We start from the raw sequence: 15845 nt of genomic DNA on the forward strand, positions 1-15845 counted from the left end.
GACTTGGGACTTACTTGAGACTTGAAGGTTAAGACTTGAGACTTACTTGAGACTTGCACATGTGTGACTTGGTCCCATCTCTGCCTTCTACTCTGTGGTCACAGGTAAATAGAAAAACTGTCTGCTAGTTATTTGGAAATTGCTTCATGTTAAACATGTGTGACTGACATGACATTAACAAACAACAATTTGTCTGGACTGTACTAGGTAATCTCTGTAATACTGACAATTATGAAACTTAATTGGTGTTGTTTCATGAAAGGGAACCATAATACAGTTATAGCCAGGCTTTATTTATTAATTTATTAATCTTTACAGACTTACTGCGCAGTGCAAGTTTTGTCCAGCGCAGTGCAGCACGCGCTTAGTTTGCAGTTTGGTAGACAGAGGTGTGCAGAGATGGGTGTGGCGGTGCAGCAGGGGGAGGAGTCACATTCAGCTTGGCGCAGTGACAGTTTCGTGCCAAAGAGCAGCGCCGACGGTGCGCTGAATGCTTGCCAACTAAAATCAGGTCTACTCTCAGCGCAAGGTAGTGCAGTGGTAGTTTGGCTGACAGGCGCAGAGTGCACACGTCACCAAGACCTCACAGGCAGGTTTCCACAGGTTCAGGCACATTTTAATGCAATTGCAATTGTCACTATTCAATGCAATCATCTTAATCAGCACATACATCTATATCTATATAGATTGTCCCGTCACATCTGATGTCAGATCAAAGGCAGTTGGCATGTGTAATGGAACTCAACCTGCCTGATTTAACACAGATTAAAATGTGATGCAAAATAACAAGTTAACATCTCTCTCAGCCAACCACAAACAGCATCAGAGAGTGAATATATATTCGGCATTGCTCATCTCCGGAAAAAAAGAGAGAGAGACGCTCTGCGATGCGTCCTTTACGCACAGCTGCTTCTGGTTTCATCCCCATTACTATTTTTTTATGTTGATGTGATCTGTGCACAGTGGTTACAGGGGTTTAAAGGAGCATTATCGCAAATACAGCAGTAATAGCATAAAATAAGCTGAAATATGCAAAAGATAGGTCGGGGGAGCCATAAATAAATTTACAAAGAAAATAGCAAACAGTGTAGTGTCCGTGGGGCAAATGCAGAATTTGTCTCTGTTATGATCCAAGCCGGCCCGGCGCTTGCTGCGTTTAATTGCACTCGGAACGCGGAAAACCAAACTCCAAATCGGAAAAATTCAATAGAAAATTGTAATGTAGCAGTGTTAGGCTGCTTACAGTCACTGAATCGCTCGGTAGAACACTTCTCTCCACGCCCCTGTGTCTTTCTTCAGCTGTCCTCTCAGCGTTATTAACGTGTTGACACAAAAATGATTTTAACGGCACATTAACGCGGGCCACTCTGTAGTTTTGGAAAACAGAGAGGCTGCTCCTCTCCAGACATGTGTATGCGTCTGTGTGTGTGAGTTACTACAGTTACGGCGACGCTCCCGTCCCCCGGATATTTCTGCAGTTGGATTTACATGATCTGGTCTGAGACATGAAACTCATGGACTAAGGAGACGTCCACTGCGGTCTGCACGTACTCCGTCGTGCATTTGTAGGAGGAAGTTGTAGCTGTTGTTGTGGTTGTGCGCGACGTAGAGCTGCCGTGTCGACTAGGGAGTTTTTTTTTTCCTTTCCCCAATCGCACGGTGAGGGAGGGGGAGGGGGGGGGGGGGGGGCATATTTTTTCTCCTCATGTCCTACACTAGAGAACTTGTTCTTCTTATCACCAAACGAGGCTGCTCTCTCTCTGACAACTGATTGCACTTGTTTATATCTGATATGCTCCGCCACTGGCTCCATCTAGTCTCGTCCATGTCGAAATGACAAAATTGCAGTGCGCATCACTCGTGGCGCATTTAAAGGTGAGGAGAGGAGCTCATTTGATTGGTGAAGAACGGACTCGCACCCTCTCCTTTGCCATTTGCGCCGGTAGGAGTAGAGGGACGGGAGGAGTGCCTGTGCCGAGCTGCGCCGTGCACCAAACTTGTAAAGTGCTCCTAGACACACCCCGTTGGCGCGACTGCGCCTGGTTTATGAAACTAGAGCCCCAAGTCTCAAATGGGTGGTGACCAATGCCCATTGAGTCAAGTCCTTTGAAACCATCTACCTTTTGTTATTGGATAGTATCTCTGTGACATCACGTAAAACAATGGGCAACCACACTTGCAATTTCTCTTCATTTATTTTATTGCTTTGTTTGCAGAAGCTGTACGAAAGTCCTTTAAGGATGCCACAGATGACCTCATTGCCTCAGCAACGGGGCTACATTTTAAGCAGGCCCCAGCTCGCAGCGGTGGAGGGGGCTACAAGAGTGTGTAGTTGTTTGTCTTTTTGTTCACAGTTGAAGGGTGTTCTTTTCAAATTTCTAATGTTTTTAACCCTCCTGTTCTGTTCTGACTCAAATTGACCCAATCTGTTCACTTCCTCCATCCTTGGTTCTTTCCTTCCTTCCCTTCATCCTTCCTTCTTCCTTCTTCTTGATCCACTTGTTCCCTCCCTCCATGTTTTGTATTTTCTGTTTTGTAAAGGAATTAAAAATATTTATATTGCACTTTCATATGTTTGTGATGGTTGGAATTTGTTTTAAAAATGTAGGTTGATTGAGATTACAGTAGGATAGTTTGGTTAATGTTCCCATCAAGAGATATATTTATATCCAGTGGTAAAATAAGCATGACATTAGTGTTACTGAAACCTATTTAAAAGACCAAAAAAACACATAATGTGAATAGATTGTCATAACATACTGCAACTACATCAAGGTAAGGATCACAGGTTAAATTTGGTCATGATGCATTTTGACAACTTTAATGTCCTTTTTAATATAGGGTTCTTGTTAATAATTTGATAGATTGTAATTACATGACTTAAATATCTAGATTTATTAGAATATCCATATAATAGTATGTTTAATTGATGTCTAGATTTTGTAATGGGCTTTAAATATGGTATAAAAGTAAACGTCTAAAATTAGTCTATAAATAGACATTCATTAGCAGTTATTTAAACGTCTAAGATTAGACGAGACGTATACATGTGGTATAAAAATAGACGTCTGGCAAACGTCTAAATTTAGACGTCTAAAAATAGACGTATATTAGCGGTTATTTAAACGTCTAAGATTAGACGAGACGTATACATGTGGTATAAAAATAGACGTCTGGCAAACGTCTAAATTTAGACGTCTATAAATAGACGTCTATTAGCGGTTATTTAAACGTCTATGATTAGACAAGATGTCTAGACGTAGTCGTCTTTTAGACGTCTATTAGACGGCTAGTATAAACTTAGACGTCTAAAAAACTTTCACTTTTATACCAGTGGTAGACCGATTTTAGCCTAGACGTCTAGGGACCATTTAGACGTCTATTAGACGTCTTTTAGACCGGAAAATGCTCGGTGGGATACCTCTGATCCATTCATGTGCCGGCTGACTGTCTCAGTGTCGGTCCGTGCGTTCAGCAGCTTGCAGCTGAGATAGCTGCATTAGCAGACGCCGTCTGCCCCGCGTTGTCCAAACGATCCGTCCTCGTGGCTGGCGATCCAGCCCCTGTGCCGTGACCAGCGCCCAGCCGACCCAGCGTCCGCGCCGCGCTGACCCGACCAGTGCCGCGCCGATCCAGCCCGTGCGCCGTGATGACCTCCAATCGATCCACCACCAGTGTCCAGCCGCGCCGGCGGCCGGCTCGCAGCTCCGCTCCTCGCTCGAGCTCCAGTCTCCCCGGCAGGCAGCTCCAGGCAGCCCCAGTCGCTCCGCTGTTGGCTCTGGCTCCGGCTCCTGATCCCCCCCGGCAGGCACCTCCAGTGGCTCCGCTGCTGGCCCAATCTCCTGCAGCTCCGCGGCGGCGGTGCGGCTACGGCAGCTCCAATAGCTCTGCCACCAGACAGCTCTCCTCGCTCTGCTGCTGGCCCGAGCTCCAGCTCCGCAGCTCCAATCACTGCCACCTGGCTGCTCCGGTGGAAGTCGATCCAGACGAGCTTGTCAAAGCAGTTTTCTGACTTAAATGTACAGTCTTTTTACCAATAAAGCCGTGCACGTTTAAGTTCCTGTGTGTGTGGGTGTGGAACTCTTCCGGACGCGTGTCCACAAACCAATGTCCATTCACGTGAGGTCGTTTGCATAATAATTATTATTTATTTACACATAAAGTCCAGGTAAGCACGGATTGCTGCTCTCAGGTAAGTGTAATTCACACTGTTCAACACTCAATCACGGTAACTCACTCTGCGTGTCCTATACACGGTTTTACACGTCTTTCCCAGCGTAACACGGTCTTGACACGGTCTTGACACGGTCAGAAAACTTTTTGCTCTCCTCCTCACACACACACACCGGAGGCCAATTACACCCTCACCTATATCACCTTCACCCAACACAATACCCCCCCTGGTGGTCAAACAGAGAACAGGCAAAATGGCTCCTACAGGTGTAAATATCCGCACTTTTTCCCGTCAGGTTTTGGTTTGATAAATCCCAAATTTGGCGGAGAAAAGTGCGTACGCACAAAACGGGGGAAAAAGGGTGTAAAAAAAAGGTGTATCCACAATGATAAATGAGGCCCCTGGTATGGAAGTATCGATATTTCAGTATCGATCTGCACATCACTACACTGTACACAGAATTTCATTTCATCAGACAGATTACTTCATCCATTGGCAGCAGATGAGTCAGAAAGTTTACATTGCAGAAGACACACATTCCTCAGGAAAAGCAAAGGAAATACAATAAATAATTCACATACTAAAAGTCATAAAAGGCATAGGAACAGTACTGCCATTTCTTGAGTGCACAAGCGTAGGGGAGAGTCCAGAAGTCCACAGATGACCTTTATTTTGAAGGTTAAAGTCATTACTGTAGCAACCCAGTGTTGCATTAAGCCTGGGTTGTGCACAAATAAAGGTGATGTCACCACCAGTGCCTCACTCACTAAAAATTAGAAGTGGTGTGTGTGTGTGTGTGTGATAGTAAATGTTTATATTTCAAGTTGAAAATCAATCTGACGAATGTAATTCAGAAGATATTTTAAAAAAAAACCACTCAGGAAAACGAAATAATGTGAAACTATCAAGAACTCCCAGAGTTATAAAACTGCTCCAATAACTGAAGAGGAGAGAAGAGTTTTGAGTGATGAGCCGTCCCCCTGAGAGAAGAACGAGGTTGATGATAGAGTGAGAGGAAGCTGTAGAGGCAGAGTTATATAAGTCAAATTAATGCAGATTAATGAAGCCCCACTGAGTCCAGGGAGACCTGAATACACACAAACACTCACACACAGACAAACTAACATATGGTACACACACACACTTAAATATACAAACACACGCTAGCACTTATCAAAGTAGGTTTAAGAACTCACTGACTGTTCACAAGAAGAAAAGCAAAGACAAACTTTAAACACAGTGCCGACATATGGAAGCAGAGAACAGTCATGTATTTGTTTTATCTTCATTTTTATTGCTGCTTTCTTGTGATAACCAGGCTACTTCTTTTTTTCGTTGTCTCGTTATAACAGAGTCTGTTTTATCGTGATATTATATGATATTCTAGTGAATTTATTTCGTTGTCTGGATATAATTCAGTTCGAGCATGGGGCCGTTAAAGGAATAGTTCACCAAAAAATGAAATTCAGTCATTAGTGACTCACCCTCATGCTGATGACTCTGGAGTAGTTTTTTATTCCTCAAAGTGCATCTGGAGACCCGGGAGGCCGGTTCGTAGTCCAACAAAAACTTTATATAAGAGTAATAGGGCCCGACACAAAAACATCCTTAAAACTACAGAAAAACCATTTCATATTCCTCCACACTGCTCGTCCACTGCAATCCAAGTGTCCAGAAGGAATATAGTCCAGAGTTTACTCAAAACGACACGGATGTGACTGGACTTGCCTAAATGACGTCGTTTCCAGTAAACTCTGGACTATATCCCTTCTGGACACTTGGATTGCTGCGGACGAGCAGTGTGGAGGAATATTTCAAGGTTTTTGTGTAGTTTGATGGACCTGTTTGTGTTGGGCACAATGCTCAATGCTCAACATAGGGATGTTCCCACAGCCCTATGTTCCCACATTTCTAACTTTTTTTTTCACTGAAAATTAGGCCCTGTGTTCCCACAGCCCTATGTTCCCACATTTCCAACTTTTTTTTTACTGAAAATTAGGCCCGGTGGTCCCATAGCGTATTTTCCCAAAAAAAAATTTGCACTGGTTGGGCTTAGGCAATGATGAAAGGAGTTGGTTAAGTTTAGTAAAAAGACCAAGTAGAGGATAGACAGGCCAGATAGATAGAGTCCAGAGAAGTAGGAGCAAGTCACCTGTTGATTAACGCACATTTCCTTATATAAAGCCTTGTCGGAATGGTGGGACGATGGCATGTCGGAATGGTGGGATGTCCGAATGACAGCATGCATCCGTTCCCACAGCCCTATGTTCCCACATTTCTAACTTTTTTTTCCCACTGAAAATTAGGCCCTATGTTCCCATAACATCACACCCAGACATCTTTCCACACGTAGCAGAGCATGCGCCATGTGATAAATCTCAAATGTGGGAACATAGGCTGTGGGAACATAGGCATGGACCCGAAAGACGAAGGGATCTGTTCTTACATTTTAATCTCGGGTCTCCAGCTGCTCCAACTGGGCACCAGAGACGGATCGGAGCCACGACGCATGAGGGTTTGATACGTCAAACGGAGCAAAACCGTATCTGAGTCTGAACGGAGCGGAGACGGATACAGTAATTGGGGATGACACAATCGCACACCATAACCGATAACGGCTGAAATACACTGGGAACGGCCGCGACGCGGAACGTACGTCGCACGACACCCGCAGCAGCTCACGCCCATTCAGTCAATGGAAGGGGGTCCGCCCGCTATTCAGACATCCCGCTATTCCGACATGTCTCTATTTAGACATCCCGCTATTACGACATCCCTCTATCTAGACATGCCGGTAGTCCGACACTTTTTGATACCGCTATTCCGACACGTCTTCTTTTTTTCTTTTTTACAGCTGCGATACCCAGGCGCGTCTCTCTCTCTCTTTTCTTTTCAGCATGCCTATCACTGGTTTGATGAGGGAGTGATGTTCTTAATCTCAACAACTAAACTATCAAGTCACAAACAAAACTGACACACATGATAAACAAACAGAACTATGCTGCAGTTTGTTTGACAAGTTAACCTGTCACCTTCAGCACCACGGACAGCGCCGCGGATGAGCCGCGGAGCTGTAGCTGTGCGTCTCTGGGCTTAGTGCCAGGGGCCTCATTTATCAAAACTGTAAGTAAGTAGTGTAAAACTGCTGCTACTAAATTTTTTGCTTAGGCCTACGGTGAAAAGACACCCAAAATATTTACACCTTTTTCAGATCTATCAAACTGTGCGTGCAAAACTCTCCACAATTTCTCTTTGATAAATCAAACTGGATCCAAGAATGGTGCGCAGTTGCGCACGTGAACACACCTCCGCCCCCGGAACGCCTAGACACAACCTTATATGGTCAGCACGTGCATATTAATTAGCCATGTGCGCTCTGTGGAGCGACAACAAAGTGACAACGAAGACAACGGGCGGAGGGTGGGGGATAGAAAAAGCGAGATACACGGCGACATCGGGCAATAAATCAGTCAGAAAAATGATCTTGCATTTTAATAAGCTACAATAAAAACAAAAACCTCCCAAATCTGAGCTGCCTGTGTGTTTTTAAACTTGGAGGGTTTGTTTTTTCTTCTCTAATAGGCCTATGTATTTGTGTATGAGAAACAGTGTCTCAGATGAAAAAGAAAAAAAAAAATCAGAAGGACACGTCTGACTATAACGTAATCAATCAATGTCGGAATAGTGGGACGTTTGAAAAATAATGTTAATGCCGCTATTCCGACAATTAGAAGTCAATGTCGAAATAGCGGTATGTCGGAATAGCAGCATGTAACCCAATGGAAGCTCCTCCACCGGCCATGTGAGCGACGCGCACTCCTGCGGCCGTCGCGCGGCCTTTCTCTTCTTTTTCGCGCCGAGACTATTTTATTTCCTCGTCGCGTGGCTACGCGGCCCTCCAACAGGTAGAAAACTACAGAGAACTGTGTATAAAACAAATATATTACGTTTAAAAGTGATTAAAATAAATGTCTCATGTACCAGAGGCAAAGCCAGTAGCAGTGCAACATTATGGGGTTTGTTTTTTTTACATTGTGGATCCATGATCGTGTAGTTAAACAGTTAATTGATACCATTTAATATAGTCTGCACTTGCAAACCCTACATAGTCAGCAAATTACCTGTGAAAAAGGTACTGTCAATCCATTTTAACAGGAGGGATGTAAAAATAAGTTGAGATGCATAAAGTGCACTCATTTACTGCAGGCTTGACAAGGTGAAGCTGACAGCTGCGACAACAAACAGTGAAGCCGTGTCGCGTCGCGTCCGTGCCTGGTGTAGCAGTTAAAAAAACGTCCTGCTCACGTATCACGTCGCAGCCGTTCCCAGTGTATTCCTGGCGTAAGACTACACAAATATACACATGGTAACATCATAAATAATGTTATCCATTGAAAACAAATGCACATGGAGGAGAGGAGGGTTAGCAACACAGAGACCTAATGTAGCTAAAACCCTGTATCCCTCTCTCAGGAACGTACCTATGTTCTTTTTGAAAAAGGGTCCTATGTTCCCCGGTCCCATACAAAGTGGGGGACATAGGGATGATCCCCCTCTCTCTCTCTCTGCTGTTTTCTCTTCCTGTCACTGCTGCTGACAGCACTTTAATAGTAAATCTGCATTAAAAGAAGAAGTAGTTATTTTCCAAACACAGCAGCTATAATACATTTTAATTTTAAATGCTTTAGTGCTGCGGTACCTTTTTAGTACAGGTGTACCTAACAAGCTTAATTCACACACACCCACGCACGCTCAGAAACAGATATACACAGCCAGACTCTGCCCCCATACACACACTCTATCACACACACACACAGCTAGACCCGCCACTCACACTCACTGACACTATGCACACCTACACAACCAGACTATCTCTCTCGTTCATACCTCCCCACACACACACGCACACACACCCAACACACACATATCCATACTCTCTTTCTCTCTCACATGCGCACACAAACACACACCTAATTCACGCGTTTACCCGCACACACCCACTCCAATCCAGACTGACACACATAGGCCTGCATGCACACACTCTCACAAACACACAGCCAGACTCGATCTCACACTTCCTCGCAGGCGCAGACACATACACACAGCCAAGCTCTCTTTCTCACACACATACACACACACACACACACACACACACACACACACACACACACACACACACACACACACACACACACACACACACACCTGCGCACACACACACATCACACCCATCTGAATGTTGCTGACCTGATGGATGCAGACTGAGGATTCCCCCAGCTGACTCAGGTTCTTCCTTTAGTGGTGTTGTGTTTGATCTCAGGATCTGAGTGCTGATTGGTCAGATTTAGTTGTTTTGTATTTTACTGTATACCACCCAGTGAGCTTAGGGCTGCAGTTATGTTCCTAATATTTAACTTTTCCTTAGGTTTGTTAAAAGATAATTACAGTTTTTTACAATCTGGACCTTATTTCTAGCATAAAATACGATCATTTATTCACCCAGATAACTTTGGTGTCATTACAACTCGTTCTGACGAAATTAGCTCCAGCCGAGAGCCGCGTATATCCATATAATGCGAGAACACGGGGCAGCAGAATGCAGCCTCTAAATAACACATTATCTGCCGCAAAACTCGTTCATTTCACCAATATTTTGTTATGATACGCTAGTGTTATTCCCCTCTGAGTCCGGGGTTAGCTGTTATCAACATCCGGGGTCTGTAGGTTGACCTACTGACCTCTGACCTGGATGATGTCATCTCTCTTCCTTTGTTCCTAATAGCACCTCAAGAAGACCAACCGTTCGAAACGTTGTGTGTGCAAATAAAGTCATCTTTTTGTGGCTACCAGGGTGCGGGCATACCCCCTCTCTTTTTTCAAGGGGAAAAAAAGCCTGGAAATATCAGATCTGTCTGTTTTTTTTTGTTTTGTTTTTTTACAGCAGACATATTGGCAGATACCTGATTCCTATCTGATTTTTTCATCATATGAAGGAGGCCTCAATCCGATCTGACATTATCCAATTTCATGCATACTTTGCCCGTGTACACGCCTATGTTACAGACCTGATCTGTGCCACTGGAGAGGAAAATATTCAGAATTGTGTCACATGTAGTGTAAAGACGGCCTAATATTCTCTGCAACGTTTTTTGTCTGTCATGGTTTATATTGCTCAGTTGAACTCCTAGGTTAAAGGGACAGTTTCTATTTGGTTATAAAAAACTCTCACATTAATGTGGATGAATCTCCACTACCCACACTTGTTAATGGGCCCGTTTTCGATAAATATATCGTTATTTTGTTATTATTAGTGGTGGTGGAAATGCTGGTCGAGCCGACCAGCGTTTCTTTACTTTCGGTTTCATGGCGAGTCATGAGAATAACTCAGCCGAATCACCGTTTATGGTGGGAACTACGACGGTATGTGATCGTCTTCCAACCTCTGACTTTAATTCTTGATGAATGAAAACATGAGTCTGTCTTGCGCCGGTCAAAGAAATGTACGGTGCGCGCGGAGGCTCATAAATGTAGTGTGAAAACGCTTCGCTTTTCCAAAACTCCTCGTTGTCCCTTTAAAGCTAATAGCAGAAGTGACACATGTTTTGTCTTTGCAGTTGAAGGACTTTCAAAGTTTAAGTAAGTTTGGAAATCAGCAACTCATTAAAAGTCCTGCAGTGACCCCGTCATTGTGAAGCTCCCTCTGCAGTGAACGCACAGTCAACCACTGCACCACTGTACAGGCCTCTGGTGACCACGGTACCAACAACCTTTCCTCAGGCAGCGTGTGTCTGTGTCCGTGTCCGTGTGTGTGTGGAGTGAGATGCAGAGGACGAGAGGACGAGAGCGAGGACAAGATCAAAGAAGACCAGAGTGAGAGAAAAGCAGAAAGAAAAATAAAAAAAGGGAGAGAAAGTTAAAGAGAGAAACTAAGAAATGGAGAAAAAAAAAAGTCACTGAAGCCAGAGACAATGAGTTGTGACGTGGCCTCTGGCTGCCCCCTCTCTGTGTCTTTGGTTCCCTCTCCATCCCTCTGTCATCTCTTTCTCTTCTCATGCACCATTATACCTCCTTCCTTTCTGTTACTCTCTCTTTGCCCTCTTGTGTTGCAGGTGATATAAATACAGCAACCTTCAGGAGAAGCTGTGGGAGCAAACAGCAACATTTTGTAAATGTGGTGCAATATAATGTAATAATGTAACGTTAAGTTCTTATTAAAAAATATATTTTATCTAATCATCACTTAATGGTGTTAATAAGGACTCTCTTCTTTCTCCTCGGCCTTAAAATGCGACCAATATTCTATGCATCTCTAAAAATGTTTTACAAAACAAATTGCTTGACATATTTCCATAGGCAAACTCTGCACATGTTATAAGCATGTAAGCAAAGCAGGTGTAAATGCAGAAATCAGATATGAGTCACTTCTAATCGAACATGTAAACAGACAGTCAAATCCATCCAAAAATGGGATATAGGCAACAAATCGAAATCGGTAAAAGTGTCCGGAAATATTTTTTTAATTTTTTACAAATGAACTAAACATAGGCTACATCTCTCAACAAGTCTTCCAGCCTAAAGAAGCAAAAGGTTGTTTTGTTTTTTTACTTTCTCATGAGTGTTTCCTGAAACACTGCCGCTACAGTGTCTCACACCATAAACCTCAGTTATCATTGTTACCATGACAAACACAGCAGCTGTTCTGGTGTGCCAGTTGTTGCCATGCTTATTAAAATAATGTTAAAGGATAATTACCGTTTTTTTACAATCTGGACCTTATTTCTAGCATAAAATACGATCATTTACTCACCCAGATAACTTACAAGTCGTTCCGACGAAATTAGATCCAGTCGAGAGCAGCGTATACCTGTATAATGCGATAACACGGGGTAGCAGAATGCAGCCTCTAAATAACACTATCTGCCGCGAACTTCGTCCAGCTGCTCATTTTGTTCTGACAAGTCGGAAACACACAGAAACGAACCATAGCATTAGCGGTAGCAACAAGCCGCGCCGGGCACCGGTCAGAGATGACATCATCCAGGTGTTAGATGTTGATAACAGTTAACCCCAGACTCAGAGGGGAATAGCACTAGTGTATCATAACTAAATATTGGTGAAATGAACGAGTTTCGTGGCAGATAATGTGTTATTTAGAGGCTGCATTGCGCTGCCCCGTGTTCTCGCATTATATGGATATACGCAGCTCTCGGTTGGATCTAATTTCGTCAGAACGACTTGTAATGACACCAAAGTTATCTGGGTGAGTAAATGATCGTATTTTATGCTAGAAATAAGGTCCAGATTATAAAAAAAAACGGTAATTATCGTTTAATGGTCTTCACATGACCCAGAGAGTCAACCTATCATCATTTTTCATTGGAGGAGTTCTGATTCTATTTTTTCCAAAAATGATAGATTATGATTATACTTATACTGGCAAAGTACCATCTAATACCAGAATTTGCAGGTGTGATAGATTCTGGACACTGCTACGGCCTCAGAACCAGCTTCACTGTGGTCAGAACCTCAGAGCAGCTCGTCTAGAATGAGCTTAATAAACGGTGCAGTGACTGTGGACATCTTCCTCTCCGAAACCACTTCAGACTGTCTCCCTCTGTCAGCAACACACAACAGCACAAACAGCACCAGACAGTGACGGAGGGAGAGATAAGAGGGCGATGCACAAGAGAGAAATATAATGAGACAAGATCATTTTAATACAAGAACGGAAATGCTGTTTAGCTGCAGGGAAGACACACACACACACGCAGCCAGCCTCTCAGTGTTCAGTTTTGCAGTAAGTGTTCCACCAGAAATAGCTTGAGAGCTGTAAGAGCAGTTAGCAATGAATATTTCAACTATTCTCTCGCCGTCTCTTTAAATTTCCCCTCTCTCCTCCAGGTTTGCAATTTCTCCTTTTCTATTTTTCACCTCTCTTTAAACTTTTAATCCTCTCTTTTAACCAGTCTGAGTGCCTCATAACACCCTCCTCCCCCTCCTCCCCCTCCCTCTTCCGCTCCCTTTCCTTTCCATGGCTGAGGAAACCCAAACACGACATTCAGATAAATGTGAAACCATGTTAGTAAAAACCACCAACAGCCTCAATACACTTAGACAAGATATGATATGAATGAGATGAGATGAGATGAGATGACAAAGAGAGGCTGGGCAATAAAGCCTAAAGATATTCATTCATTTTTCATTAAATTTTTTTAATATCAAACTACACTGATCAGTTCTGACATTCTGACCACCTGCCTCTGACAGCTTTCTATCACAACCAGCATGAATGTGTTCAGCAATCTGAGCAGCAGTAGCTGGTCTGTTGGATGGGAGCACACGTGTATCAATGAGCCTGTGGCCGCTTCACCACTGTTCCTTCCTTGGACCAACTTCTGATAGATCCAGCCAACAAGAGCTGCAGCTTTTCACATGCAACATTTTCCTGCTTCTAACACATCAACTTTGAGGACAACATGTTCACTTGCTGCTTAATATCCCACCGACGATGAGGCGTTACTCATTTCAGCTGTCAGTGGACACAATGTCAGGCCTGATCAGTGTATATTTATCATTTATTCAATGATCTTTCTTTTCCCTTAGAAAAAAGACTCACTTTTAATTTATCAATGCAAAAGTAAACTCAGTTTCACTTTTGAGGTCAAAGTGCAAACTGCAACTCTGTCTTTGAATGTACACTATGCAGTTTGTGTAGCTACAGTGTGTGGGGTCAAGCAGTGCAGTGGTAATGTCCATAATATCTCAGACTCTTTGTTTTTGTAAAGAAATCATCACAACAAGGAAAAAGTGTTTGTTTCTGTGGCGGGGAGAGCAGGCGCTGTGCGATCAGATAGTAATGTCTTTCCAGGATGTTTCAGAGTTTCAGAGCTGTCTGAGGTGAGTGACTACATGCAAAAACACAAAGTTTATACTTTTTATACTGTACACTATATGAGTTCAGTGGTGTGTCATAAGGATTCCAGTCTATGTCTCCAGATATTTGATTGTTTTTTGAGTGTTGGTTGTGGTTGAAAGAATTGCCCCCATAGGTTAGTGTTGTCGCTGTCCCTAGCACCGTCTAGCCATGGTGTAACTCCAGTTTGCCTGCATCAATTTTAGTCGAGTTTTTTGCTCCCTCCAACACTGGGTGACCATCAGGACAACGATTTAGGGTTCAAAAATGACCGGAATTCTCGTCGGGTGATTTTCACCCATGAAATATTGTTTCATAATTTTCATTATGTTGCTGTTGTCTGAGTTTCATGGGTCCCTGTGTAGCTTCATACTGCTCACTGACGTCATTGAAGGTAGGCATGTTACCCTGCTCCCATCCCTAGTTTTTTCAGCAGGCACGTGTTCGGGTGGATTTCACCCGACGTTAGTGTTTATGTATTAAATCTGGCGACCGTTTCTGGTGATGCTGAAAATCTTTCTTTTTTCTTTTAACTCCACCAAATAACTCTCAAATGTCCCACAAATGGGTGGTCTGAAGGACAAAGTCCCAGCTCCATTAGTTTTTTTTAAAGGAAGTTTTAGTTAAAAAAACTAAAATAAATCACAAATTTTGTACATTTTTTTATAGGGTCACCATGATACCTTTTTTTCATTTTGTGAAACATTGTATAGTGGAAAATAAAGGAAGTGTACTTCAATTTGCCATGAATTGTTGTATTTTAATATACTTTGATGAGAAATATTTTTTTATGGGTATATTATATCGGGTTAAAAAGATACCCGGCGTTAGTGATGATGTTACTATTTTAACGTTAGTGTTCTAGGGTTAAGTGATATGCAGCGACTTTCCCACCAACCTTCTCATCACATGTGATGTGACAGGAAGTGATTCAGCTGCTTTAGCTTCTTGTTAGCGAGTGTTTGGGAGCTGTCTTGTCTCTGGTGCATCTCACTTTCTCCCACTCAGCTGCTGCCTCTGTCTGAGATGTTGAAATGAACGGGTCCTGCTGCTGCCTTCACTATCAGCAGCCTGCAGACAGTGGCGTGTTCCAGGTCTGATGCTGCAAAAACCAGAACAAGTTCCAGACAACTGGTGGGACTGAGACTTTTTTGGGGGGGAGGAGGAGGGGAAATCAACCTCAAACTAGGGATGTCACGATTACTTGTTTTCATAATTAATTGCGGTATTAAACGCAACAATTAATTAATTGTAAAGATTCCTAAATACTGTCACTTCCCCAAAAAGATTATGTCGGAACCATATCGGCAGATGTGCACCAGAATAAAGGTAAATGTTTAGATACTGGTCCATTTAACCAACGTAACATTGAATTGGTAGAAATTTAAATGTTATCGTGTCATTTGTATTTAAAAAAAAACACAAAATAAAACAAAAAATGATTAAAATAAACGTAACATTTGGTATAGATGACAATTTATGACCTGAATATTTCAAACGCTTCCCCTGAGGGGTTAATGATTGGTCATATATTATTAGATACTTGAAATATTTTGTGTAAATAATGAGTAATGTAATTATATTTTGACTGTATTTGATTTTACACATTCATAGTGTTGTGAAATTAATTAATGCATAATAATCGTGATAATCGTAATACCGTGATTATTTCTTTGACAATAATTGTACCAAGAAAATTTGCAATTGTGACATCCCTACCTCAAACACAAGCAGGAATTAATCAATAAAATCTATTTT

This window comes from Trachurus trachurus (assembly GCF_905171665.1).
Source record: "Trachurus trachurus genome assembly, chromosome: 7".
Taxonomy (NCBI): Eukaryota; Metazoa; Chordata; class Actinopteri; order Carangiformes; family Carangidae; genus Trachurus; species Trachurus trachurus.